At 40.3% G+C, this 26756-nt stretch overlaps 1 long non-coding RNA gene across 1 annotated transcript; it reads right to left on the bottom strand.

Annotated features, from left to right (window-relative positions):
* Positions 1 to 245: 245 nt before the first annotated feature.
* Positions 246 to 11324, bottom strand: LOC308069478. Its single transcript, XR_013930404.1, has 2 exons — positions 7945 to 11324; positions 246 to 5104 (listed from the first exon to the last, which is right to left on the bottom strand). It is a non-coding gene; the product is annotated as an uncharacterized lncRNA (long non-coding RNA).
* Positions 11325 to 26756: the final 15432 nt, after the last annotated feature.

Raw genomic sequence — 26756 nt, forward strand, 5'->3', positions numbered from 1 at the left:
TTGTCAGGCTGTGCTGGAAGTTAAACCTTGCTGTGGGACTATGTGTTCCTCTAGCCTGCATGTAGATTAGGTAGGAGCAAAGCAAAGGAACGCTGGTGGTGTTTGCAGCTGATTCCATGCATCTTGCCTTGAATCTACCTTAGCCCTCTTAGGGGAAGGGCAGGTACAGTTAAACTGTGTTTGAGGAGGCAGTTACAGTCCTGAAAGAGATGCAAAAGGCAACACTGGTGGAATTTTTGGAAAGAATGGTCTCCCATGTTGTACAATGTTCTTCATGTTCATAATGACCTAATAAGAAGGGCCACACATCTATTCTTGGACTTGCAAAATGCTTCACTTCAACTGTACCAACAAGGCTCAGTGTCACAGAGGCACTACAATACTATGAATGACCAAAACTTTATTATTGCTGTTATTCTGAAATGCTTACATATTGCTCAAAAACCACCTCTTGCTGATGGTCCCATCTTCTGCATGCTTCTAAGGAGCCTGTTGAACTGTATTCCCCACCCAGACATTTTCAGTAAACATCAATAATAGTTTTTTTCTTTAGCTGTACCATGTGTGATTAAATAAGACACTGTATTTGTATGCCCGTTTATAATGGTGGCACTCAAAGAGTAGTTTCCCCCATCTTCTAGTGCTTTTATAAATACTTAGAGAAAAAATGTTAATGTTTCTTTACAATAACCAGCAATATTATTACCTCTGCTAAAGCATAAGAACTAAAGCAAGTTAGAAGCTTTCATCATAATATCTATAAGCAGTAAGGTGGAAACTTTTACTGTCTAGCTGCTGGGAGTGTGCATGTGTACGAATGACTCAGCTGAATGCTTGTAAAAATGTATGTGTAATTGCTCAACTTAATAAAGAAATTCATAGGACGCTTAATGGAATATCTTGCAGTGTTTTAGAATAACTGTGTTTATGGTGACCTTCAGGAACGACAGCTTCAATTATATTAGAATATTTTTCTGACAAGCCATAGCTTCTTTTAAGCCAAAGGCATGATATTACAAAAGGAAGATAGCCTTTGATTTAAAAATATATAGGACAAGATTTGGAGATGATTCTGTTTGCATTTGGAATCTGTTTGCAAATGACCTCTGCATGCCATATCCTAATCACAAAACTGCTGTTTCTTTGTGCACTTTTTGTGCATTAAAAAAATTGATTTTTTTTTTAATGCTGTGCATGTACCAGGAGGAGAGGCTGGTAGTGGAGGCTGTCAAAGAGTAAACCACTTGAGGCAGTGGACTACCAGAAATGTGTGTAAGTGAGCCTGGCCAGGTGTGTTGATGGGGAAGAAGTAATGTGCAGTGGCACCTCTGAGAGGGGAGAAGGTCACAAGGCTAGTGTCAAACTGGGAGCTGCATGGAAAGTTGAGACAAGTGCCAGAAAGCCTTGGGTGATAAATGGAAAATTATGAGCAGCCTAAGCAAGGTTAGGAAAAGGGGAAATGGAGCTGTAAAATTGCTGTTGCTTAGAAAATGAGCCATGGGCTGTGCAGCAAAGGCTGGACTTCTATGGGGGCAAGGCTCCTCTGCATGATGAATGCCCTGGGGAGAGGAGGAAGCGGAAACGGGGAAGTATGAAGGGGGGGGGGGGGGGAGTTGTTGTGTCTTGCCTTGGGATTAGTGTTCTTCAGGTTATTCAGTGAGGAGCAATTACATCTCTGTTCTCTTTAATCTGCTAGATGCCTTCAAGCAGGTAAATGTCACAGCCACAGGGGCTGACTGAGGGAGGATAAAATTTGTTAATATGAAATAAATCTAATGGCTCTAAACTAGGGCCATGAAAGTGCTGTAGTGAAGGGTGTCTGCCTCTTCAGTCCTCACTTAAATTTCTGTCCCACTGTTGCCCTTCCCAGGGCAGGAACAATGTCCCTGCACCCTCTTCCCCAAAGCAGTAAAAGTCAGTTTTGTCCCACGTGTTGGAAAGCTCAAGACTGGTTCTGCTGAAAGACCTTCAGATTTATCTGTCACTAACCAGATATGATGACTGTTCTGGGAGATAGCAGACCTCTTCAAACTCTCTGAGTCTTCAGGAGACCAGCCTAGGAACTTGACATTTGTATATATTTAGCTCTAGAAAGTATTGCCTTGCAAAACAAGATTTTGTATCAAGAAAGGTGATGGAAATACGAGTGCACAGTCAGGAATACTTTGATGTAGCAGTAGCCTGAAGAGATAAGATACATGAAATGCTTATATAGTTTTATGTACGTATTTATGTACATAAAATGGATTTGAAAGAGAATTTCTGATTTGTGCATGTATGATTTCTTTCACTAAAGAATTCTGGTATGTTACCATTAATACTTCGGTCTATTTTTAGACAAACTGATGGTATAGCTAGGCAGCTGGTCAATTATTTGTAAATGCAATAGTAAATGCAGTCAATCAACAGCTTAGAGTAGAGCCTAGACAGTGAGGTGGTGACATACTGCTTTCCTTGAGACATACAGGTTTTGACACTAGCTAGATACTAAAAAGCACAAGTCGTCAGAAATATTCTTTGTTGCATTCTCTGATTTTTCCTTAATCTTTAGTACATCACAACTCTGCCTGTGCATTAATGTGCACTGTGCAAGCAGATGTACTTCTATTGCTGTCCCAGCAATAGCAACATTTTTCTGGAGAAAAAGGGCCGAACTGCTCCAATCTCTTATCTCTTTTTGCAAGCAACATGCACCTCAGTGAACACAGATTTGTAGCAGTAGAAATGTACATGCGCTGTCCTTCAATTTGTATTTTAATCGTATCTGGAAAACAAAACTTCAAATAGCACTTCACAATCTTTCTTGAATAATTAAAAGCATCAGTTCTATGTATTGTTGAAAGGTATGAGGAATCTAATTTAAATCCAATTTTCAACTGTCCCATGCTTGCTGTTAGTGTTCTTCTGGTGACTGATTATCTGTTTCAAAAGTTGGTGAAATTCTGTTAATTTCTTCTTTCCTTACCCTCTCTCTGTTTTACACTTTTCTGACACTGTCCTAAAAAGGAACAGTGCAGAGGACCACAAGATAGTCCTATTGATTTCAGTGAAACACTTGACTTATCTCAGAACTGCAGCTTTTGTTGGCAGAAGGCTATGCTAATAGATAAAGCTGAGAGTCTAATGTATTCCATAGCGCTGTGCCTGGTGACGGGGAAAAGGCCACTGAACATACCGTATTGCTTTCTGTAGATACACATTTTATATCCTTGTAGAGCAGATTCTGTGCTGCTGCACTTTCTACTGAAAACCGTACGTGACTGTCCAGCGCATGGTTTTGATCTTTACATCACCCCTGCAGAGAGCAGTCTTCACATTCAGTGTTCTGGTGAGAGGTGCAGAAAGAAGGTGACTCCTTCAAAAGTTTCTTATCTCCAGCTAAAAGGCAAGCTGGTGGGTGGTATGATATGGTTTTGGACAAAAATGCTGTTGTCTCAATGGATACTGGTGTAGAGAACAGTGGAGAAGGGGTCAGCATCACGCTGCACTGATATGCAGCCCACAGCAAAAGCGATTGGTGTGGTTGGTATTTGGGAGGGAGGCAGTGCAAGATAATTTTGGTCAACGTCACAAATGACTTGTTTAAGTCACTTATAAGGAATCACCATCAAAGGTATTAGCAAAAGTAGGCTTAATATGAATTTGTGGAAGTTCACATTTCCCCCTGTTCTTCCCCTTTTTTGATATAAGATATGGGAAAAAGATGACAACGAAGTTCAATGGCAAGGTTCCCTTTATTACTTATTATGTGGATGAAACATATAAAGGAAAATTGTTAGAATCAAGCTAGAATGATTTACATGGAGACAGAAGATGCAAAAGTGTAAGGGAGACCCTCCCACTGAGTCACTTTTCAAAATGTTATTTGGACTCCTGAATGATACAGGCTCTTGAGAAGACACTTTCATTGACTAGATAAAATCTCAAAATGTCAATGTATGAAGCCTCTTACTTTGTGATGTGTCCTGCACAGCAGCGCATTGCTGCTCTCAAGTAATTGCAAAGAATAGGCTCATACGCCTATAAACTATGAGCTACCAGCTCATATGCTTGGTTTTTTTCCACATCTTATATCAAAAAAGGGGAAGAACGGGTGTGGGTGTGTGTGGGTGTGGGGGTGTGTGTGTAATAATCCTGTGTTTCATCCAGGGGACAGGTGAGGAAAAGGAAAACTTCCCCTAAAAAAAAAAAAGCGCTACCAAAACTCAGCCACAAACTCTGCAGCGGAGGGTGTGAAGCAGCACATCAGATGGGGATGAAAAGACTCTAGAGAGATGAACAACAAGCAGGAGGGGAAGATGAGAGTGAGGGAAGAAATAAAAGGAAAAGATGTGAGAGGTGGGCAACTGGGGGTGGGAAGTAGAGTTAAAAATGGTTAAAATTGTCAGGAGCTGAAGGGTGTGTTGCACTGAAGAAGGCTGAGAAGAAAAATATGAGCCAGGTAGAAATCTTTATAATAGATGTTATTTTACCTTCCAGCTGTTCTCACCAGTAAATACACGGTTGCAGGAAGACAGATGAAATAAAGGTTCCATTGGCTGCTGAGGCTCCTGCCAATCCATCCTGAGCATCTCTTGGGAGTGGAGACTTAGAGTCTGACGTAAGCATGTGAGGAATGGGATAAGAGCAATAAACAGCTTGTTTTCATCTCTGATAGAATAAAATGCTGGCCCAGAGATCACAGGCCAGCGTAACTCATTATGCTATTCCGACCCACTTTTGTTTTTCACTTTTAATTGTATGATAAAGCAGCAGAATGCTTATGGAAGTGTAAGGGGCTTCCAGAGAGGGCTCTGGCAGACTGTGCAATCCTGGATATGAAACAGCAAAACTGAGAGGGGTTGTAAAAAATCTAGTGTTATGATACCTACTTTCTTTTTTCTGTGTCTTACATAATTTCTGAGTTCTGAAAGCTAAAGCTGTCTCACTGTGGTAGGTTCTTGGTACGGGTGTACCAGCAGATCAGAGTACTAAAAGGATTAAATATCTGTACCTGATGCTTAGCAGGCAAGTGGGATTTGTGAGCTTGTAACTTGTTTGCACCAAGTTCCCTTTTGGGCAAAGTCAGGTTCCAGGATTTCCAATCTAGCACCTCTTGGAAGCTCTGCATTAACAAATACAGAAATTCACTTTTGAACACAAACATGTACTTAATAGAATAATCCTTGATTTCAGGGCCTCTCTGAGATGTGGGTTCTTTGTCTGAATTCCTTTGACACAAGAAAATTGAGGGTTTGGGGTTTTTGGGTTTTTTTGTTTTGTTTTGTTTTGCTATGTTTTTGACTAGGGCTCCACTAATTAAGTAGCAATTTAGTTGCTTACACTTTGAAGTTTCATTCATTACCTGTCCTGTGTTAAGTCAACAAAAGGCTACATCTAAGGCAGTGAGTCTCAGGCCATCACTTTTTTTGGCTGCCTAATTAAATGTAATTACTTTATTTTGTGCCAGGGTTCATACTTGTAACATTGCCTTGTAATAATTTAAATTGCATGTATGCTGCAGGGGGACTGTTTGACGCCACAGCGGAGACGTTCCTGCTGTCCTTCCTTGCAATAGCATGCAAGTCAAAAGTACAGAAACATCATTTTCCTCCCTACTTATTAGCTGCCCTACAGGAGAATCACCAGTAAGGCACTCATTTTATAGGGACAGGATATATAACGGACCCACTATTGTGCCTAAAAATAGGCCGCATTTGGGACATGCTGGGATTAGACACAGAGGGAATCCTAGATGTTTAAAAGTGGGTGACCTTCCCATGGCACACGAGCTTTGCATCCGTTCTCTTTTATTTTATAATTATGACAGATCAAAAGCATTATGCTGCCACTCATTATCTCTTTAGAGGGATTTGAAGAATTACTGTCCTCTTGACAAGCAAAATACTCCTGCTGCTTCTATTTGTTAAGATCAAGCAGCAGACACCCCTCAAACAGAAAAATCACCTGTATTTCATTTTCCCCCTCATGCATTAGGAAAACGGTTGTGGCAGAAAGAGTAAATGAGTAGCCCAGCACAGTTAATGAGCTCTGGTAAAGCTCCCTGACCCATGGAGTAAGTACAAGCCAGTCTGAATTTTTAGTCAGACTTTAATGATTAATAATACGGTAAATCTAGCCTCACTAGCACTAATAATAGGGGTTGCCTTTGGCTCTTTGTTGGCCACTGAAATGAGCGCATCTTCGCGGCATGTCTCGGAGCCCTCCCTTTTTGTCAATGGTGCCAGCAGGTCTACAGTGAAGCAGTTAAAACTAATGTTAGATCTTAAGTCTCCCAAGCTACATTCAAGTTTAAAGGCGGGAAGGGGGGTGGGGGGAGCCAAACAACTTCTGGCTTTCTAAGGGCTAGATAATTTGCAGAGTGTTTGGAGGAACATCACAAAGAGTACAAATGGAAAAACAATTAATCAATTTAATATAAAAGACGGATGGGACTGTTTGTTTCCAGAAGCAATGTCATATCAGCATTTGGGTGCAAACAGGAAGCAGGAGTTCATTTATAGTGTATTTGGTTTGATATAAAATGGCTTGGTGAGGGGAAGGCTGAATTTTTATGGCAGTTTTGCGAGGGGCAGCAAGATAAAAATCAAACAGGCATGTATTTGCTGTGGGGTTTGGTTTGATTGGGTGCTGTTGGTTTTTTTTTAAATGCTAGAGATAAATAAGATAAATAAAACCCCTGACTCCTGCTACATACTGTCTCAGTTTAAACACCTTTGGAGGTTCAAGTGCTGGCTATGCCTGAGTTAATTCTTTATCTTGCTGCATGTGCTTGGCATCCAGCCCACTGAATTTACCCTGTCTGTGATAGAGGGCACACATCACTTGCAGAAAACAGTGGGAGATGTTGGGGAAAATGTTTGCTCTTTGATTATGGTAGTAGGTCATCAGAATTCTAGGCTCTTTCTTAATCTGCGGCAATACAGGGCAGGGGAGACTATATGTTCAGCTGATCTTCTGTGTATGTTTAGGACCCCATTATATGTTGTATCAAGAGAGTATTTTATATGAGGGATGAGGATGTTAATCTCCACAGAGCAGGCTAGACAGCATGAAAAGCATTTCAACTTTGCCTCAGTAGGTACATAAGATAAGCCATATAATTCTTTTTTTCATTTTTTACTTACTTTTATACCCTCTTACAGCCCTGTTTGTCATCTCATGATGGCATAAGCTTGCTGAAATAGGGAGCCTATCAGTCTGTGTTCAATTTTAGATGTAGGGATATTGTGATTGATTTAACTTCTTCCATTGATTATCAATTTAAATCGGGTCCATTTAGAACGTTGCATGCAAGTCCTCAGACTCAGACCTCCTTAACGGGCTTACGTAACCAAATTCATTTAAGGATGAGGTAAACAAGTTTGTGGTAATACAGGGGGAAAAGTCTTTATGCACACCCACTGCAGAGTGTCAGAAGTGTGCTTTGCATGCAACTAGTGGTTTGGTTGGAGAGGAACATAGGCCTGTGCCTACTGCTGATGAAAAAGCTCGAAACAAATGGAAAATGCTTCTGCTCAAATTCTGCCTCTTATGAGGCAGCGTCTGTGCTATGTCGGCAGTGCCAGGGAGATCAGACTCTGCGTTAAAGGAGTAGTGGATGGCTATCTTCGTAGCTAAGTTTGTACAGCCTCCTAAACCATCAGGGCCATGGTTAGGTATGTCTGCCCCAGTAAAGATTATGGGCTATCGAAATTCAGTGGCAGAAGTAGCGCTGCAGTGGGGACATTCATGCAGAGCAGGCTGAGGTGGTCTATCTTGCTGCTTCAGACGGGCTGTCTTAGATGAGCAGGCAGGTGGCAGAGCTATTTAAAGCCAAAGAAATGAGGAGAAGCTGAGTGCTTCTATAAAATGTAATCTGCTCTGCATTTTCTTCTCCAAGCTATAAGAGACCTGTACTAAGAGAGCGTGAGCTGGTCCCCATCTTACCTCCACATTTCTTACCTCTTGCTCTGCTGAGGTTCAAGGCATCCAAGTATGGCTGTGTCCTGCTGGAGAATTACAGTGGGGAAGACTTTATACATTGTACAATAGAAGCTAAAAAGAAAGAAATACTTGTGTGAGGATCGTGAGCCGGTTTTCCCGTTTCTGCAAAAGAACAAATATGACCCAAATTGCTAAGCAAATATGCAGCGTATTAAAAAAGCCCACCAAATGTGGAAGCGTTAGGTGGCTTAAACCAATGTATAATGGAGTGTCTTTTACTGCAGTTAGATTAATACTCGCGTTCTATATTTGCTTCCTCGTGCATGGTTTCAAGCGCAGCTTCCTCTAGGTTCAGTGCTCTCGGTAGGCTCTTGCAGGGTGACTGGCAGTTTCTTTTCCAAACTGAAGAGTCTCAGTCTAGACTGTTGTTCCTTGTCCAGGAACTATTCTGTATTTTTTATAAGACTGCTCTGACTTACCCCCCCCAGCACTATCTGTTATAGCCTTTTCTGAGATGAGCAGACCAGAGCATTCAGCTTGTGGGTAAACCATGGATTTGGCAGTGTAATGATTGTCTTCATTTGCTGTTTCCTTCTAATAGTTCCTAATGTTTGAATAACTTTTTGACCTCTATTGAACGTTGAGATGTTGTTTTTGTGTACTGCCTGACTATATCATCAAGTTTTGGTAATGGTCGACTCAGCTGTCACTATTTCCATGCATGCAGTTAGAAATTATTTTTTCCCCCCTTATGCATTGTTTTACATATCAGATCAATTTACATTGGTATATTTTATTGCCCAGCTTTTCAGTCTGATATGATCCTTTAACAATTCTTATCAGCCCTTATTGTCTTAAATTGCTGAGTGTCATTAGCAGACTTTGTCATCTCTCTGCTCAGATCGTTTTGTTAGTGTGTTGGATAAAGTTAACCATTCAGATATAGTCAGGGCAAGTCAGTTCGCACATAAACTATTTGTGAGACGGTTCTTACATTGGGTGTAAGTACTGTTTGGCTCCCTTAATGTTACTTGGATTGTTACCCACCGTTACATTTGTAGGAGCCAGCATGGAACTTGTGAGGCCCTAAGAAATCTCTCCTCCAGCTGTGATCCTGTTGCTCTCAAACAGATTTGAGTGGATTTGGGGGAAGCAGTCACATTGTCTGCCTCCAATGGATTTCTGGGCTGTGTATAGACAAGATGTGAAGCCAACATCCAGATCGTTGTTTGCCAGGAGCCGATGAGGCTCAACTTGAACATCAAAAATACCAAAACAAAATACTTCCAGCCCCTGTGTCCTGTTATCAACAGATGGTATTGATAGGCTGTTCCACAGTAAAACAACAAAGGTCTAACCAGGATCTTTAACAAATTGCTAGCGGGGAGGACAGGAGGCAGGATAAAGGAAGAAGAAAGATGATGCCTTTGAACAGAAAGAAAGGAAAGGGAAAAGATAATGCTTAAAGTTTTATAATTGCACAAGACCTGGGGCCAGCAAGAAAAAGAATTCATCCTATTGGAGACCCACAAATGGTAGCAGAGTGCGAGGAGAGGAATGGAACTGGTCACAAAATTTTCAAGCCCTTCCAGTATTAGGAACCTTGAATGATATCAGGGGCTACCAAAGCATTCAGCAGCAACTATAACGTAGTTTATTTCAGTTTTCTTGTATATACAGCAAATGTCACCTGATCTGGTGTTATTGCCCTGAGTTTCAAAAGTGGAACTACATTTTTTGACAAAATGGTCATTTTAAAATAGCTTTGTCTTTCTACCAGCTCCAAAGACAGGATTAGGTGAGGGCACCTAATCTTGAGAATAGGGAAAGCAGGGCTATAGGGAACCACAGACTGGGAAGCCTGGCATAAGAACTGGGTAGATAAGGAAGAACTGTGCTCTAGATCAGACTTACCTGATGCTTTAATAAACATCATGTATCTCAGAGGGGCCGGTGGTGTGTAAGCAAAATCAAGGTAAGTCTCACAGATTTTGAGTTCTTTGAGGGAACCCCGTTGCTCTGTGTCCCCTCGCTCCCAGTTAATACAAATTTTGAAAAAGTGTTTGGCAATTAAAAGCACTGTGGGATGAGAGGGAAAGTATCAACATGGTGAGTGATTAGTTAAAAGACGGGAAAAATTGAGCAGGAGTATGTAACCAGCCTTCAGAAAGGAGACAGATCATCAGCAGGTTGTGCAAGTATTTGTTCAATATTCAGCATACAGAGAAATGAGTGGGAGAACCATATGGTGACAAAGTTTGTTGATGATGCCAAGCTTTTCCAGGAACAGGGTTGAGGACCAACTATGATGGGCTGCAAACAGACATTGGGACTAAATGACTAATGTGAGAAGACATACAAAGCAGCAAAAGTGGTGGTACACGAGAGGGTGGGGGAAGTGCACTTACAGCTCTATGCTGATTCTTTCCACCCCGGTTAAATTAATAGTGCTATGAAAGCACTGGCTGAGTGCAGTAGCAGTTGAAGGAGGATATAAAATGTCAGGAGTGGAGTTGACTGTAACACTATGAATCTGTCGTAGGTCAGTGTAGAGCAGTCTATGCAATTCTGGTCCCCTCAGTTCCTGAAAGGAAAAGCCCAGAGGAGGCTGATGGGATGATCAGAGGTCTGGTGTGACTTCTGTATGAGCAATGACCAAATAGGAGGACTCATCAGCCTAGAAAAACACTCAGAAGGATGTGATAGAATGATATGAAATAAGTAGTGTCACGAAGAGGGTGACTGCAGACGAACTGTTCAATGCCAGTATAAATACTTTCTTTTCCCTTTGTAACCCAGGTTTCCAAGTTCTGATTAAGATCTCAAATGTTGGTCTTAGTCTGCCAATACCTTTTGCCTGTGAGTGATGGCACTGCAGAGTGGAATGGATCACAAGCAAAAAGCTGGTACATCTGTAAGTGTTTTAAGGTTTGGTGCATAATTTAAAAACCCTTTAGCTGAAATACTGTCTATACTTTTATGCAACAGAATATCAGTCTTGGAGCAGTTGCAGAAGAAATTACTTAATATTGAATTTTTTTGCCTTTAAATTTGAATTATAATGATATACTGTTGTGGCTTTGCATTTTACAATACAACTCTAAAAATACTACAGAAACACTTTAAGATTGTATGTCTTATGTTTGTAATGTCTCTCTTGACAAATGGTGTGCATTATAAAGATATAGTGTAGCTGTATTGAAGGTACATGTTACACCCAAAAAATCCTCATTAAAACCAGATTATATATTAATCATAAATGGATCTTCTTTTTGAAAACTGAAATTGTTCTTAAAGCACCTATCAAAAAAAAGTTCAAGTAACAACCCCCTTTTTTGCTTATGTATTCCATCCTCCCTATCGAGGGTAGGGAAATCCAAACAGTATAGGGGTTCAAGCTGTCATGCTGTTGCTGTTTTCTTGAAACTTTCAAATAACTAAATGTTGCAAATCAAATTTCGGTGTGCTGCGTAAGGAACCCTGCATTCTTTCTCTATGTACAGCTTTTGCATCTCAAATTTATTATTGCATGTCAGAGGAGAGTGTGTGTATATATAAGAACAAGGTGGTGCATGGAGATCTGAGGAGAAATTCTGAAGAGTAGATTAAGTGTTTTAACTATACAGTCTGGAGGTTGTGATAATTCAAAAATATGTCTTGGGGGGCTATAAAGAACTTTTTTCAGGTATAAGGTAACACTAGTAAACAATGGTTAGCAGCACTGCTGAAAATATTGAGTCCATTTAATCTACAAGAGAATCCTTTGAAATCCAAGAAACGTATAATAAGGGTTGCTGTAAAAGTGGGGTGAGAACATGCCAGATTTCCTCTTAGGCAAACGTTTTGTTCCCAGTCAGGCAGACTGGATATTCAGCATCTGAAATAAAAAGTGTCTTCAGAAGCCACCAGCAGTACCTGACTTACTCTGTCTCTCCATGTAATTGAGTCATGTGTCACGTGTTCAGTCATGAGGCTTATCCTTACTCAAACCCTTTCCTTGATCTGTGTTACTCTGGATTCATTATTCTTTGCTCTGATGAATTGTAATCATCAGACTCTTGATTTCTCTTATTTCGATTGCTGTTTCTTGTGTTACCCTACGGCATTGTAAATGATGCCATTTTCTCTCTTCATGTCCCTTGGACTATCTTACCACTCTGTACCTCAAACACGTACTTCCATCTGTGAAGTTGCTGCCCAAATTCTTTCACCCCTGTTTTCTAGTACAAACTTTTTTAGCCTTTGAGGTTTTTGCACTTTGACCTGTCTGTAACACAAGGCCTAACTCACGCACTCCTGGTCCCTCTTTCCCATGTGTTTCAGGCTCTACTCTGAATTGCGTTATGTTCACAGTGCCATCCAGGACTGCTTGTCACCTTCTCCGTGATGGGATACTTTAAAAAGAAAAAAAGTAGGTCAGTTTGTTTAAAACATTTCCTCTGAATTTATCTTTCAAGCTGTGTTTAGTTTTTAATGGATGTGAAAAGCTATGCTGATGACTGAAGGCCTGGCCTGTTTCCTAGGTAAGCTCTGACCAAGTTTTGCTGCCGAATGATGCAAACGGTTATAAGACACTGCATTTTATAAACAGTGGAAAGGACAGAGAAGAACTGCTGTAAACAGAGTCAGAACAGGAGGAAGGCCGTTCAACTATTGACTATATGTTTTTGCTGTCAACTTCTTGTTTCAGTTAATCTCTGGAAAACTAAGGTGTTTCAGCATAAGTGTCTGTAGTTATACGCTTGTTCGCTGCATGAGTGTATGTATGGCAAATATTTCTGTCATTAGACTGGGATAGATACTGCAGTTAATTAGTCACTATTGTGCTTTGTTGCTTCAGCAGCTGCTGAGGACAGTTAGTGATGGCATTGCTTTAGGCTGGGAGGGAAGTGAGGAAAAAGGTTGTTGCAGTAAGTGCCTTGCCTCCTGTTTGTAGCTTGTCCGGTTGCATCTTGCCAGACACACAGACTCCTCCAAGTACTTTCACAATCATCTCTTGTCTCTTCAATTACCACTTCCTCCTCCCCCTGCCTCTCTCTTCCGTTTGACCTTCTGGTAATTCCTCCGGCGCTAGTTCAGAACGGTGCAGTAGGCTATACTACCCCCTCCAATTAAAGATATAAGTATGTTGCACATTAGAAGTTACCTAACAAGGCTCTAAACCCCCCTCAAATGAGAGCCCGCAGTCTCATTGATCTTGCTTGACCCACTTTGAATCCCAGATTTTTGTAGGTAGCAGTTAACTGTCTGTCACAGCAATATCTATCAGGTTTTTGGAACTTTGCTGTTGCTTTGCTTTATTACATTGTGCTGTCAGCCAGGAGTAGTAGGCTTATACTTCCAGATTCAGGCACAAGCTGATTTCCTAGGTTCACATATTACACTCAGGGTTTATTTTTAATTCGTAAAGATCACTTGATGTAATGATCAGCAATCAAAGAATATGCAATTATCACTCTTGCAAACTTTCCTGTGCCTCAGTAATTAAACCAACAAATTAGTTAAAGGCTCCAATGCGGAAGAAGATTGGTAGACTGTGGTCAAGACACACATTTACAGATTTTCCCTTAAGCTGCTTTTCTTGAGAAGCTTTGATAAAGACCATATGATATCAATTATCATTAACTCTGTGTGGTTTCTCTGCATTTGGAGCTCTCAGACGTTAGTAGACAGGAGCCCTGTGTTAAGTCTTTAATGTATAACTGGTATTTATGCTGCATAGCCTATTCTCATTTTGATTTGTCAGCTGACATTTGAAAGGGAAGATTTGAGACAATTTATATGTGCAGACTGTGGCCTGTTGTGCTGAGTGACACTTCCTCCTCTGATCCAATTTGACACAGAGCTATTCTAACAGCAGCAACAACATATTTTAAATGCCAAATTCAAACCCAAACATTTTAATTATACCTCACGTTCAGTTACTGCCTGAAAAATTGAAGGATGCGTTTTGTTAAGGTGTCACTGCCTGAGCTTGACAACAAAGTCAGCATGATTTAATAAACTGATGTAAATCCTCTCTTCAGAGAGTGCACACTCACATAAAGCCCCTAAACATCAAAGTCTCTCTTGTCTTGAGCTCTGTTCTACAGTCCATCAGTGCGAGCCTTCCTTCACAAGCAGCAGAAGGAATTCAGCAAACATGTAGATGTGATTCATTCTTAAGATCTTCAAATATGTGGATGAGTCACTGATAAGTACATGTAAATTGTGCTGACCAGATTTAGTGCAGCAACCAGCACTGGAAATTACAGGATGTAGCTGGGAACAGATGAGGGAGCCTGAAAACTCTTATAACTGAGGAAGTACATATAAAAATCCCCAGCAGTCTAGAGAGTTCATTTCACTGGAATCACAAAAGAAAGTCTACATAATTAATTTTACTAGGATTTAGACAAGTTTAGGCCTGATAGTTCACAACTCCTCTTTGGTGCTTTTTCAGTTTGGGAGCTCTCAACAATTTAGGAGCAGGGGGATGAGGAGCAAACAAAAACCCCAAACCTGTAACTTTTTGGAAGTTGAAAGGCTGTGTATGCTAGGCAATATTGGCTCATATGTTAGCTGAGCTTTATGTCCATGTCTCATCTGGATGCTGCGAGCTTGCGGGGAGTGGGAGGCTGTAGCATGGATGCAGATAACCAGGAGGCAGAAATGTCTTAATAATATTGTCTTAATGTTTTCATTATATTTTGATTATTTATTTTTTTTGTTATCAACAGATAGACCTAGATCCCATAAAAGCTGAGGGAACCTTGAAAGTTTTCCTCTTGATGTTTTGTTTATATGGCAGAACCCATGGTTTGCTGCTTTGTATCATATGTAAGAAAGAACAGTACGATTACAGGGAGAAAGAAGGAAGAATTATGTTTGAACACACCAGGTACTCTCAGGTAATTTTCTTCAACCTAGACAGCAAAACAGTGTGCAGCATTTTATACCCTTGCTGGTAGAGAAATAAACTTCTGACTTCCAAGAGAAATTTGGAGACTTCAAATGACACTTCTATAGATTACCTTAGCCAATTTAACTGACAGCTACCTGAGAGTATCACCTGCTGCTATTTGTCTTTCTGACTTAGCACATCATCTTGAGGCAGTCTGATGGCTACTATGCTTTGTGTCATGTTTTACTTAGGGCTTTTCTTCTGTTCTTCTAAAGCTTGCATGTTTGTTTTTTGTTTTAAGCTATGGTAGTCAGCATGAAGTAGTACAGGTGGTGTTTTCAAGTATCATAATGTAAAACCTGTGTATGTTTTGCAGCTACTAAATATGCAACAAACCCGCCTGTTAAGCAGCCAAATTTCTGCTTGATGTCAGCACACACCAGGGCTCCACCTGCACAGCAGGTCTGGGCTTGACCTTGTGATTTTTCACACTGATTCATCAGAAAGTTATCTGGGATGTTGCTATAAACGTGGTGTAATTGGAAAATCTTATGCTATTCAATCACCTTCAGCCACCTACTCCCATATCTATATATGAGCAAATATCTTCAAGGACAGCATGCCAGGGATGTGGTTTCCCACGGCTATGAAGAAGAATTAAGTGGGTTCCATTTTTTTCTCAGAAAGTTTCAGAACTTTTGGGTTATTGGATGCTACAAGCAAAAATACCAATTCAACAGCTTTTGAAAATACCATCACCTTTTTGCTAGACATCATTTAAAATAGTGGTGCTGCCTTAATGTTTCCTATTTTTAAGCATTTTCAGTCTTCCCTAGCCATCTCTTAATGATGTTCTGGACACCTCAACGCTGGGCTTGAGAGTTTGCATTTTAGCTTCAGATGTCTAATCATTCTTGCTTAGTTGATAGAAATGCTTGTCCTATACTTCTAATTTTCTTTTCTCAACTGAAGGTAGTGGAAGCATAGACAGGCACAGATTTACCTTTTCTTCCCAGATTTTCCATGCCAGTTTACACACTGCATTGAATAAGAATGTGAGAATCCCCTGTTTCTTCTGTGAAACTCTAATATTTGCAGTGTCCTCTGACCCAGGCAAGATAGAAGCCTGTAACACACAGTATAAACTTAACAGATTACAGGTTTCTGTAGCAACCCCTGATGTTATTGAATGACAAGGCCTGGGTTTTTCACTTGAATTATTGCTAATTTCAAACTTCAGACTACCTGCATTAAATTTAACATCCTAGCATGTAAAGGGCTGGTTTAACACAAGACTTGAGTCCCTCCAAGAAGGTGGAATTCCAAAATGATGCTAAATTCATGATGAGACTGAGCCGAGTGGTTGATCCCATGGTGTCTTCACCAAGAGAAGTTCTCTTCACACATGGAGCCGATTCCTAGAAGTTAGAGCCTGAGAATTTGCTGCCCCACTAGATGACCCAGGATTTTGGTAAAACCTTTCCCAAATAACAAAGCCACTAGATGAAAGAGTAAGTGGCAGTGTAGCAGCAGTAGAAATGGAGAGAGAGGGAAAACAAAGAGACTTACTTTCACCAGCCACTTGGAAACTGTTCCATGTTTGAAGAACTGTGACGGGCAGCTCAGAAGAAAACCCAGACAGGGGAGATGAAAATTTCCACCAGCAACCTGAAAACAAGAGAGTTTGGAATGCATGCCTGTATTAAAGAGGCTGGCCCCTGTCTTAAACATAGTCCTTGCTTAACCAAACTTAGCTAAGAAAAGCTTGCGGTGGTAGAGACATGCAATTTCTGAGCATGGTTAGCGTTGTAGTGAGAGCCACCAAAGAAATAAAAATTTAAATGCATCAAAACAGAAGAAATGCTGTGTTTTGTTTGGATAGTTTTGCTGTTCACAATGATTTGAATTAAAGGAAATAAATAATTTTACATCAAAACTTTTCATGAATTACCCTAGTCTTTCCATGTTGATAGCAGGTTAAGGCAGGAGAAAGTTCTTGCATCAGTCTCACACTACTACTGAGATTATGCTTAGTGAAGCTAGGAATTAATTATATTTACCAAGATACATCCTGTCCATTCATTGAGCTTTTTGTTATTGCTGCATTTTTTTAATCTTCCTCAACAAAATTACATTTTCTTACCCTTTGTCTAGGCTTTTACTATTTACACAGACCCATCTCTACACTAAATACGCATACACTATAAAGCCTTCAAGGCAATACTCTTAATCTGTTGGGTTTGTGCAATGAAAGTTGAATAGGTTACTGAAATCCATAGTGATTCCATCACCTCTGCTCCTTAAGCTAAAACCTGTTGGGATATATCCTACAATACCCTTTTCTGAATTTTCAGATTCTTATGAAACAATACTTAAAAGGATGTGGCATTAGCTTTAAAAATCCCGTTAGTAAACTGGATTAGCATCCTCACAATGTATGGCTCTGAAGCAGACACTGGGAATCTAAAAATAAGGTGCTGTTTTAAAGACTCTTGTGGAGAAAGCATGCCCTCAAACTTCTCTCAACTCACATGGACCATCTTTCACTGCCTCACTGTGTGGCTATGTATTGTGGCAGTCATGACAGGCTGCACGGCAGTTACACTGTGTTTCATGCAGGTACAGCTCTGCCAGTCCTGCACAGCTTGCACTCTGGAAGCTAATAATAATAATAAAAAAATTAAATATAGTTTTGTCTTCTAAAAAGAAAATATTTTTTTTAAAAAGACAGCCCTAGGAGGATTGATTAATAATTGGTAACGTGATCACCATTTGAATAAGACCTAGGCAAAAAGCCTCCAGTAGAGGGAGTGACCAAATTAAAAATCCCATCTAAACAGCTTCTGAATTATAAATTGCCAGTAAACATTTTCACTCCTCCAGTGTATGTGCCCTGGGAAGCACCTTAAACGTGACTGTCTTACAGAGCCTCATGCATGAGGCTGACAGTCACACTCCCACATGTGAGCCAATGCAATTCAGTGACATTTAAATATGTGAAGAGGTTTAAGAGGAGTTTTTTCTTTCTGCAGTTCATGCATTATGGCTGCTGTCATCCATGTTTACTGCTCTGCATTGCAATATTCAGTACATCACAGCCATGCATGACACTAATCACACTGCCTTTTCACACTGCCTTTCTGTTCAAAAGAAATCAAAAAATCCTAGCTTTGATCCTCAAAACCCTCCCTGTGCTGGTCCAAATACAAGTCATAGTTTCTTCTCCTTCAAGAAAAATATTCTGACTAATCACAAGGATTGGTTAGCTTTTGGGTAGCACCTAAAACACCAGTAATGACATCTTTGAGGTACCTGGGTATTTCCCTGATGATGAGACTAATCTGTCCTCTTCCAAATCCATCTGTATCAGCCTTCCAGTCACCCAGGCATATGCACCTAAAAATGACTCTCTTCTTCAAAGGCAGCTCAGAGAAACTACTGAAGATGAAACATAAAACCCCATTTCTCAGTGAACTTTGTAAATGCACATTCTTTCCATCACATCTCAGTTTAATCTTTCCGCCCCGCCCCATAAAGTCTTTTTACATACAGCATGAGCTCTGAACTGGGATCTTTATGTTGCACAGCATCAGACAGTGGAGATACAGTTTCAGAAGCCTCTGTGCAGACACTGACTGAACAGTTCAGAGCAGTATCAAAACCTGTTCTAATATAAAAAATAATATATATTCTATTTAAAATGTGATTAGAAAAGCAGTATTTGGGAATTCTAGGGAAATGCTGCACTTGAGAAAAGAATCGGGGTCAGTGGGGGGGGAGGAGAGAGAACCGCACCATAAAAAGAACTTCCAGCACTGAGTTTAAATATAGTTTTTGATAGACAACTAGCTTTTGAAATGATCCCTTACCTTTGTACTTCCTTGCAGCTTGCAAATGTAGGTTTTTTTCTTTTTGCACCCCAGATGAGCTGTGTGTAAAGTAGTAGTCCCATTTCAGGTGAATTTTTAAGTTCTATAAACTTCATAATTGTAGCACACAAACACTTTTTCCCAAAGACAAACAATATAATATCCTCTGGGGAAAACAAGAGGACTCCAAGTTTAGAAAACAGGCTGGAGTGATCATTAGTGAAGCACAATTTCATGGCAGGAAGTCGGCTTGGATCCCGTCTATGTATCCCAGACATTTTATGGTCTGGATACAGAAAGCTCATATGGTGAATGTTGGGGTTTTTAACAGCCATATTTTGGGCCCATAAAATAACCAACTACAACAGTTAATTTTCACCCACACACCCAAATTGCTAGTTGGTATCACAATTTCAGTCCCCTGACACCCCTTACACAAACATACACTATTCACCACCAAAAAAAGTAAAACCAGGAGGGTAGTCTTTGGGGATTGCAATGGAAGTTAAAAAAACACACGCACCATACACACAAAAACGAGCAGCAGATGACTGATTATACCTTCCAGCAAGCTGCAGAAGGAAACAGTTTACAGAATGTGTTGCCTCACAGCTCTTCCATCTCTCCATCACCTCCTTTTCCTTTCTTTTCTGCTCTGGTCTCTGTAGTCCTCATTTCATAAGCTGTTGTAGCCCAGAGCAGAATCAGCACCTTCCAAGAACACCAGCAACTTTAAGGTTCACTTTAACTCTTTCCAAAACAGCTCCATGTCTTTTAGCAGGAAATACAACAGATAAGTTGCTACTGTGTTGGTTTGTATGGTAAGAAAATGTAAGCTGGCAGCTAGGTTATCATCTACTCATCCTAATGAGCACTTAGCTCAACTTAAAATACTGCTATGCTGCAGGAGAAAGAAATTGTGATCCTCTAACTTGTCAGAAAATGAACAGTATGACCAAGCTAAGTTGTGAGACTCATTAAAGCTTGTTGGTCATTCAGTTCAGTAAAATAAAGGCAATAAACACTTACTCAGATGAAGATTTTGTTTTAAGCTCTCTGAAGGATTTGGCCCCCAAGTCCCACTAGAAGTAAGCTTCAAGCCCCAGAGGTGGTTTTGAAAATTTTGTTTAGTGTAAGCTGTATTATCAGCAGAAATATGTATTAATGCGTAAACATTTATCTTGAAATAGGATCCATTTTTTAGGAAGATGCGGGTGATTAGGCATGTCTGGAGGATGTCATCTTTTTACAGAAAGAGGTATTATTTAATAAATTATAGCTAACTACTCAGTAACTTAAACTGGGTTGAAATTAAAATGAAAATGTTCTGGAGTGCATAGGTCTTCCTGAGATGTATGAAATACTAGGCTAAGCATCAAGAGCAGGATACCAGTTCAGTTCTAAAACAAGGAAAATGGGCAATGGACTTGAACAGTGCAGGTTTATAGACCAGCTCTGCATTTACAGAATGAATTATGTAGATGATTTAAGAGGCATTTTCTCTTACCTTTTTAGGTTCTGAGCACTTTCTATGGGAAAATCGTATCAAGCATAGAAAGAGTTCAAAAAATTCTGAGGTACTGGAAAAACTAGCCTAAAATAACAGATTTACAGATGACCAAGCCACTCCAGCCAGCTGTGTCACCTTTCTCTCTACCTCATCTAATCTATCTTCCCTAAGACAGCTGCAAACTGTAACACATTGAATCTTCTTTTACTGTGTGTTCAGGGTGGTCACCTTCTTCCACCCAGCTAAGCCAGAAGGGAACTCAGTGCACAGCTTGTAAACACAATTCCTTTGGAGTCTGCATGGGAGAGGTGGTGTTTTTCCTGAAGCCACATCCCAGGAACTTCTCTCTTTAAATTGCTTCCGTAGCATCATTTCATAGTTCCTCATAAAAAAAGAAGATGGCTTCCTTACGGCCTTCCTGGGCAAAGAATGTGTGAGAGAAGCTGTGATCCTTTTGACCTTTTCCTGCCAGAAAATTTTTTATCCTGTTGAGGGACTCAAATCACATTTCCTGGCAGGAACTTGCCTATGCCACACACTTCAGTGTTCAGAGCAGGTCCTTCCTGCCACCTTGCCCTGCAATCCCACATCATCCTTCAGTTGGGGTCCCCAGCTTCACTTCACACACTAGTTCTTTGCAAGACTTTGGCCGAATTTCCAGTCACCAGGTTTCCTCACTTGCTTGGTTTGTATCTGTCTGCAGTCTTCCAGCCTCCCGTGAGTGTCTGGACTAAGCCCTCAGCCTGTTCCTGTTTAGCTGAACATAGGATACACTGCAGTAACTCTCAACAGCATCCTGACCTAGAGGCTCTTTTACCAAAAATACCTGTCTTACAGGCACTCTTGCTGCTGGTGAGCCAGGGATGGGAGGGGAATTCACAGCTCCCTTAGCATCAGCTCTTAGATTTATTCTTTTAATGCAGGTAATTTGGCATTAGCCAAAAGCTGCTGTCAAGAATATTTGAGAAACACCATCTCAGACTGACGTGCCTTGAGACACTGGCTCAGCAGACAACTCTCACTGGTACTGTTTTAAAAGTCTTTAGTAGCGTTTATGCTATTTACACTAATTCTTACGAAGTCCCATGTAACACGTCAAAGGCAAAACATGCAGGTTTTCCAGACTGCAACATTTGTCATGTAGTGGTGGTTTTAAGAGAAGGGTTACAGCCAACCTGAATTCAAACAGAATATAGTGTAGCATATCTACATCTTTAAACATGACAGCTTTGTGGGGTACAACAAATGCCTGACTTCACAGATGCATGGAAATTCAGACTGTAAATCCATTAATTTAGCATGTTGGGGAGTGTAATGAAAAAATAGCTATACACCCCATTCAATGAGATTATGGCATACACTTACTATGCAAAGTATTATTTATCTGCAGTCTTATGTATTTTCCTTGGGGCCTGAAATCCATGTCTAAAAGACAGAAGAGCTGAAATGCTGTCTAACATGCGGAGTTCTTTTTTTGAAATGTGATCTATAAATAGCAAATTTCAGCTGTAAATGTGTAACAATAGCAACTAACTCTTGAACTAACCCTTGTGGAATACGGAGAACTACCATTTATCAGCCTGAACCAATACTTTTACATTTCAGGGTCTTCATTTGGGGCAAACTTTTTCTGGGTTCAATTTTCAAGGATTTTATTTTATTTCTGCTCAAAGTGATAAAAAATGATCCACAATGAACTTAGCAAATATAGCACCACTAAAACTAGTTTCTAGATAGCTCATTTTCTGTAAAGCAAATTACAATGGTTAGTCTTATTGTGCGATTTGCATGATTGCAAGAGAATTTAAAAACACTCAGCAAATTTGTGGAAATCCAATGACAAACTTACTGAGCTAAAAGTAGCTAAAGAATGTTGAGCATGGGAGACTGCAGCCTAACAGAGCACAGATGACAGTCTTAGTTTAATTATTCATCTTAATAATTACCATGGAGAATTAAGAGATCTAATCCACCTATAAAAGACACCTTCCCAGTATTTGATGTTCTCTTCTAAGGCAATACCAATTAACGCAATGGAGTAAAATCTGAACCACAGTGGAGAACCACTGAAACACTGGCTCTGGTCAGGGAGTACCACCATGTGTTAGGAAAAGCTTTGGAGTTGCTAGTATTGGTTGGAGGGGTTTTTTTAAGAATTACTGCTCTGATGCATAATGTGGAACACTAATCTAAACTTGAAGGGCCATAATCTGCCATGAACTCCACCATCACAAACTCTGCAAGTTATCTTACATGCTGGAGCAGCGTCAACCAGCAAGAGCAGAACGCATACTTGCATCAGCACAACCAAAAAGAATGTGGGTTAAATGTTTGGCTTTTAGAACCCCTTCTGTTCTGATGTTTACAAATTCCTATATACAAATGGCTGCCTACAAATTCAGTGTTCCCAAGTGCAAGAGGGACGTGTTTTTCAAAAGACGATGTTTTAGATTGTCTTGCTTGCCAGATCCCAAAACTGTGCTAAAAATTGGTATTTGGATTAAAACAAATCTTTCAATCTTGCAGTGATTTTAAAAGGCAATCCTACATGTAATTTACAGTCAATTGGATGTAGCCTCAGATACAAATTTTAATTAGTTTTCCTTCCAAATATAAGGGTAGCATAACTAACACTCTACATATGTATTCAGTCCATCAGGTTGATTCCTGCTGGAGGAGTGTTTTCAACTATTTTAAGCAATCTTATATATATTTCATATATATATATGAAATAGCAAACTATTTCATGCCTTCATAGGCTGGGTTTGTAGCGTAAAAAGAATGGTAACTCTTGCTTTTAAAACAAATTGTTACATGTTTGCTGCTGTTTTTCCCAGAGCCCTTTGCACACCTTTTTCTACCAAAACCAGAACAATCTGTTTTTTTATAAAAAAAAAAGAAATAATTGGGTTAACCCTGACCAGAGGCAACTTTTTGTCTCTTTTTTTTTTTTCCTTTGCAACCATTTACACCCCAGAATTGCAAGAGCAGAGACAGAAGCTGTAGCTGAGGAAAGAATTTCCAAGCCCAGTGACTTCAAATGAAGAGTAGGGCTGCAGTGGCTCTCCCACATCAGATGGTGTATCAGGCTGACCTGGCACAGGGGCTCATTGCAAATGTAGAAGGTGTGAGCTAGGTTACAAGGGAGCAAGCCAGCTGTGTTAGCTCAGAAAGCTAGTAAGTTGTGGTGTGCCAAAAGTTGGGAGGGCAGCCCAGGGAAAGATTGGTGCTAAAGTTGCTGGTTGTGTTTTATTGAGGCCTTCAGTACTGGGGACAGCCTGAAACAGAGGCTGGAACAGTTGATCTGGGAGGGCTGTCTCAGTATAGATGTTTTATATTATGTTCAGTGTAGTACATTTAGCAGGTGTATACTTCCCATGCTTCCCAAACCCTGTTTGCTCAAGTTTCACCGACACTGGGGAGAAACAGCTAACCCAGACAAAGACTACTCACCCAGTGACATTTAATCCTCTGCAGTATTTTGGAAGCCCAGGTCCAGCCAGTGCCAAAATTGCAGGGCACGTTTTCGATACTGGTGTGCAGAAGTCCAGTTTTTGTAATGTAACTGGGGAAAAGTCATGATTCAGTAAGTTGAACCAAACAGCAGGTTTTTTCCTTGCTGAGGGTAGATGACTCTGTACCTCTCCTATCCTGTTGTTCTTAATATCTACCACAGGGAGCAACCTAATATGCAGTTGGCTCCCTTTTGAGTGTAAAGCTCAGTCTAACCAATTTTTAACAAGTATCTTCTAAGCAGAACCACTGGATTACATAGGCTTTTCTACCCGATTACTCCTCCCCCATCACCCTCACACCCTTGCCTCCTACTGTTGCATCCTGCAGCACATCCTTGCCCAACTGTACTCAAAAGTATACCAGGAGACTCCCCTGAAAACTAACAAGTTTTCTTTTCCGGGCATCAGAAAGGTTCCCTAGGCTGGCAGCGCTCTGTGAAACTGCTTGCAGAGGGCCTTGCATGGGACTGGGAACAAGAAGATGCTTTAGCAGTTTTGCTTACAAATGTTTTAGCACAGTCAAAGCAGCATGAGCTGGGTGACCTATGAGCATAGGGGTGCCTGCCTGGCGTCTCCCCAGGTCTCTTGTGTGCAAGAGAAGGTCTGCAGAGCAGTGTGAAACATATTTTTTTAACTTTTCCCAGTATGTAGGCTGTGCCACTTCAGAACTTTCAGAACTAAAAACACTAAAGGGAAAAAAACCCTCCCTTTTTATAGCCTACTGTCTCGTTGAAAGTGATTTATGAAATGAAGCTTCCTGCCCACCCAGTGCACAGAACAAATACAGACAGTGCTTTGAAATAACTACAGTACTATGCTATTTTCAGTAATATTTAGCTCAGACTTAGCCAAGAAAGCCCACTAGGCTTAGCAGACAGACATAAAAAGAAACGCTCTTTCTGCATTTTTGTGTGCACATGCATCTATTTTAGGTTTTACTCCTCTTTTCTCTAGTTGCATAGCTGAGTATCAATGCAGCAAAGTTCCAGCTCAGGGAAGTGCTTTAAGCCCACTTCTCAGTACAAGAAACAGCTCTTGAGCATACAGCTAATTTTAAGTGCCTTAATAAAGGTAAGCATGTGCTTACGTTGAGCTACTTTCATTTATTGTGAGACATGTTGAATTCATTCACCTCAGTAGCAGTGGAAAATATTGTGGTCCATGTATAACATAATTTGATTATATTTTGTGTATGTTTAGGAAGTACTTTTACCTTTTCTCTGACTGTACGGTTTTGTGTTGTCACAAAATTATTACCTGTCACAGCTGGCATCAGAATTACAGTGGAGGAGGAAGTTCTAGCTGACACTGCCTTGGCCATCACAAACTATATTTTCTTTACACCCCTTTCTTCCTCGTCAGCAAATTGAGCTGTAACTTGTTTTCATAATTACATTTAAAAGAAAAGATAAAAACAAGCCTACCAAGTCATTTAGGTCTGTCAAGTCCATTTCTCCTGCCTTCAGCAGTGGGTGCCTATAGAAGAGTAGAAAATCAGACTGAGCATACAGTGATGGTTCTCCAAAATACTCTTCCCTTTTCCCTGCTGATTTGGAGGTTGAACTTCTTAAGCCAGCCATGTTATTTTTGCACTAGGTGGACTTTTATTTGAAACAGTCTAATACTTTTGAATACACGCAGAGCTCAAGCATCCACTCTTACAGCAAGCAGTTTCACAGTTTAATGGGATGCAGTATCACCAAGCATCTCCTTGGCTTGTTTTGAACTTGCTTCTTCTGGTTCTCTGATACCGCCTGGCTTTTGTGGCATGAAACACCAGATTAGAGGTTGTCTTTCCTCTTCCTGGTGCCGCCCAATCAGTCACAGAGCGCCCTGTCATCTCCTGGCCTCTCAGGCTTTTATTTTCCTTATTAAGAGTCCTCCTTTGTTCAGGAAACTCTCACTTGAGTAGGCAGTTCTGTTGGCACCAATAAAGGTGCACTGAGTGCTGGCAGGATCACAGCATTACTCAAGACCAAGAGAGCAGTGCTGCATTTAGGTATTGTGGGTACTTGTCTGTAGTGAGCATCACTGCCTGCATCTGCACGTCTGGATCCTTAATGTAATCCAGTGCCTGTCATAGTTCTGCGGAAGTAGAGCTCCTGCCACTTGGGTTTCTTCTCTGAGATATGTGGAATACATATGCATTTCAGTTTCAACTGCTCCATCATGGTAGTATCCTCTCACATAGACAAAGTATCTGTAAAGCTTACCAGCTTATGCCAGTTCACCACCACCACTCTATCCCCCTCCTGCCTCCATTTTCTAATTTTCCTGATTCAAGTTGCTTTTATTATTCTGACCAAGCTCTGGGATCTATCTCACTGATGAAAGAGACATCAGCAATGCAAAACTATCTAGAAATCTCATCATGTTCAAAACACAGTAAGAAAGGTCTCTCTTTTTGGTGTTCCCACGCTGTTAACACGTGGTTTTCTTATTGTGGTTTACTTTATAGATCAAAATCATGTGCTGTATTAGGAAATGCTGTGGAAGGTCCATTTCTCATGATAGTTTAATCAGATGAGATCCTTTAGAACATACATTAAAATACATCAAACAAAATTATTATTATAATTCACTATCTCTTTTTAAGAGAATGGTAGGAAAGCACCATCGGTGATAAGGATTTGGACTTTGTGTCTGTGTTGCCAAGTAATCAGATAAACTCTCCTACCCAAATAGGTCTCCAAATAAATCTTATTAAAAGATCTTTTAAAATGAGAAATAACATGTCATTTGAGTTTAATGATGTATTAGTTGCATAGTCATATTTTTAAAATGCTGAGACTCCACTAGATAGAAAAATAAGTATAGTATTTAATTTACATCCTACCCATGGCAGTATATGTCACTGTTTATTCTTTCACAGTCAGCTAAGGTAAACTTTTCGATGTATTTTTTCCTCATTTAAAGGCCATTGGGATGTTTTGCATCTTACAGTCCTAAGACCTGAGATGAAGTATGCCTTTCACTGCTCTAAGAAACAGGATAAAAATTTCAAAGGCAGTAAGCTGTGTGCTCTGTAGAACCACCCAGGTATAATGGGATGC

The sequence above is a fragment of the Falco punctatus genome (assembly GCF_963210335.1).
Source record: "Falco punctatus genome assembly, chromosome: 9".
NCBI classification, from domain to species: domain Eukaryota; kingdom Metazoa; phylum Chordata; class Aves; order Falconiformes; family Falconidae; genus Falco; species Falco punctatus.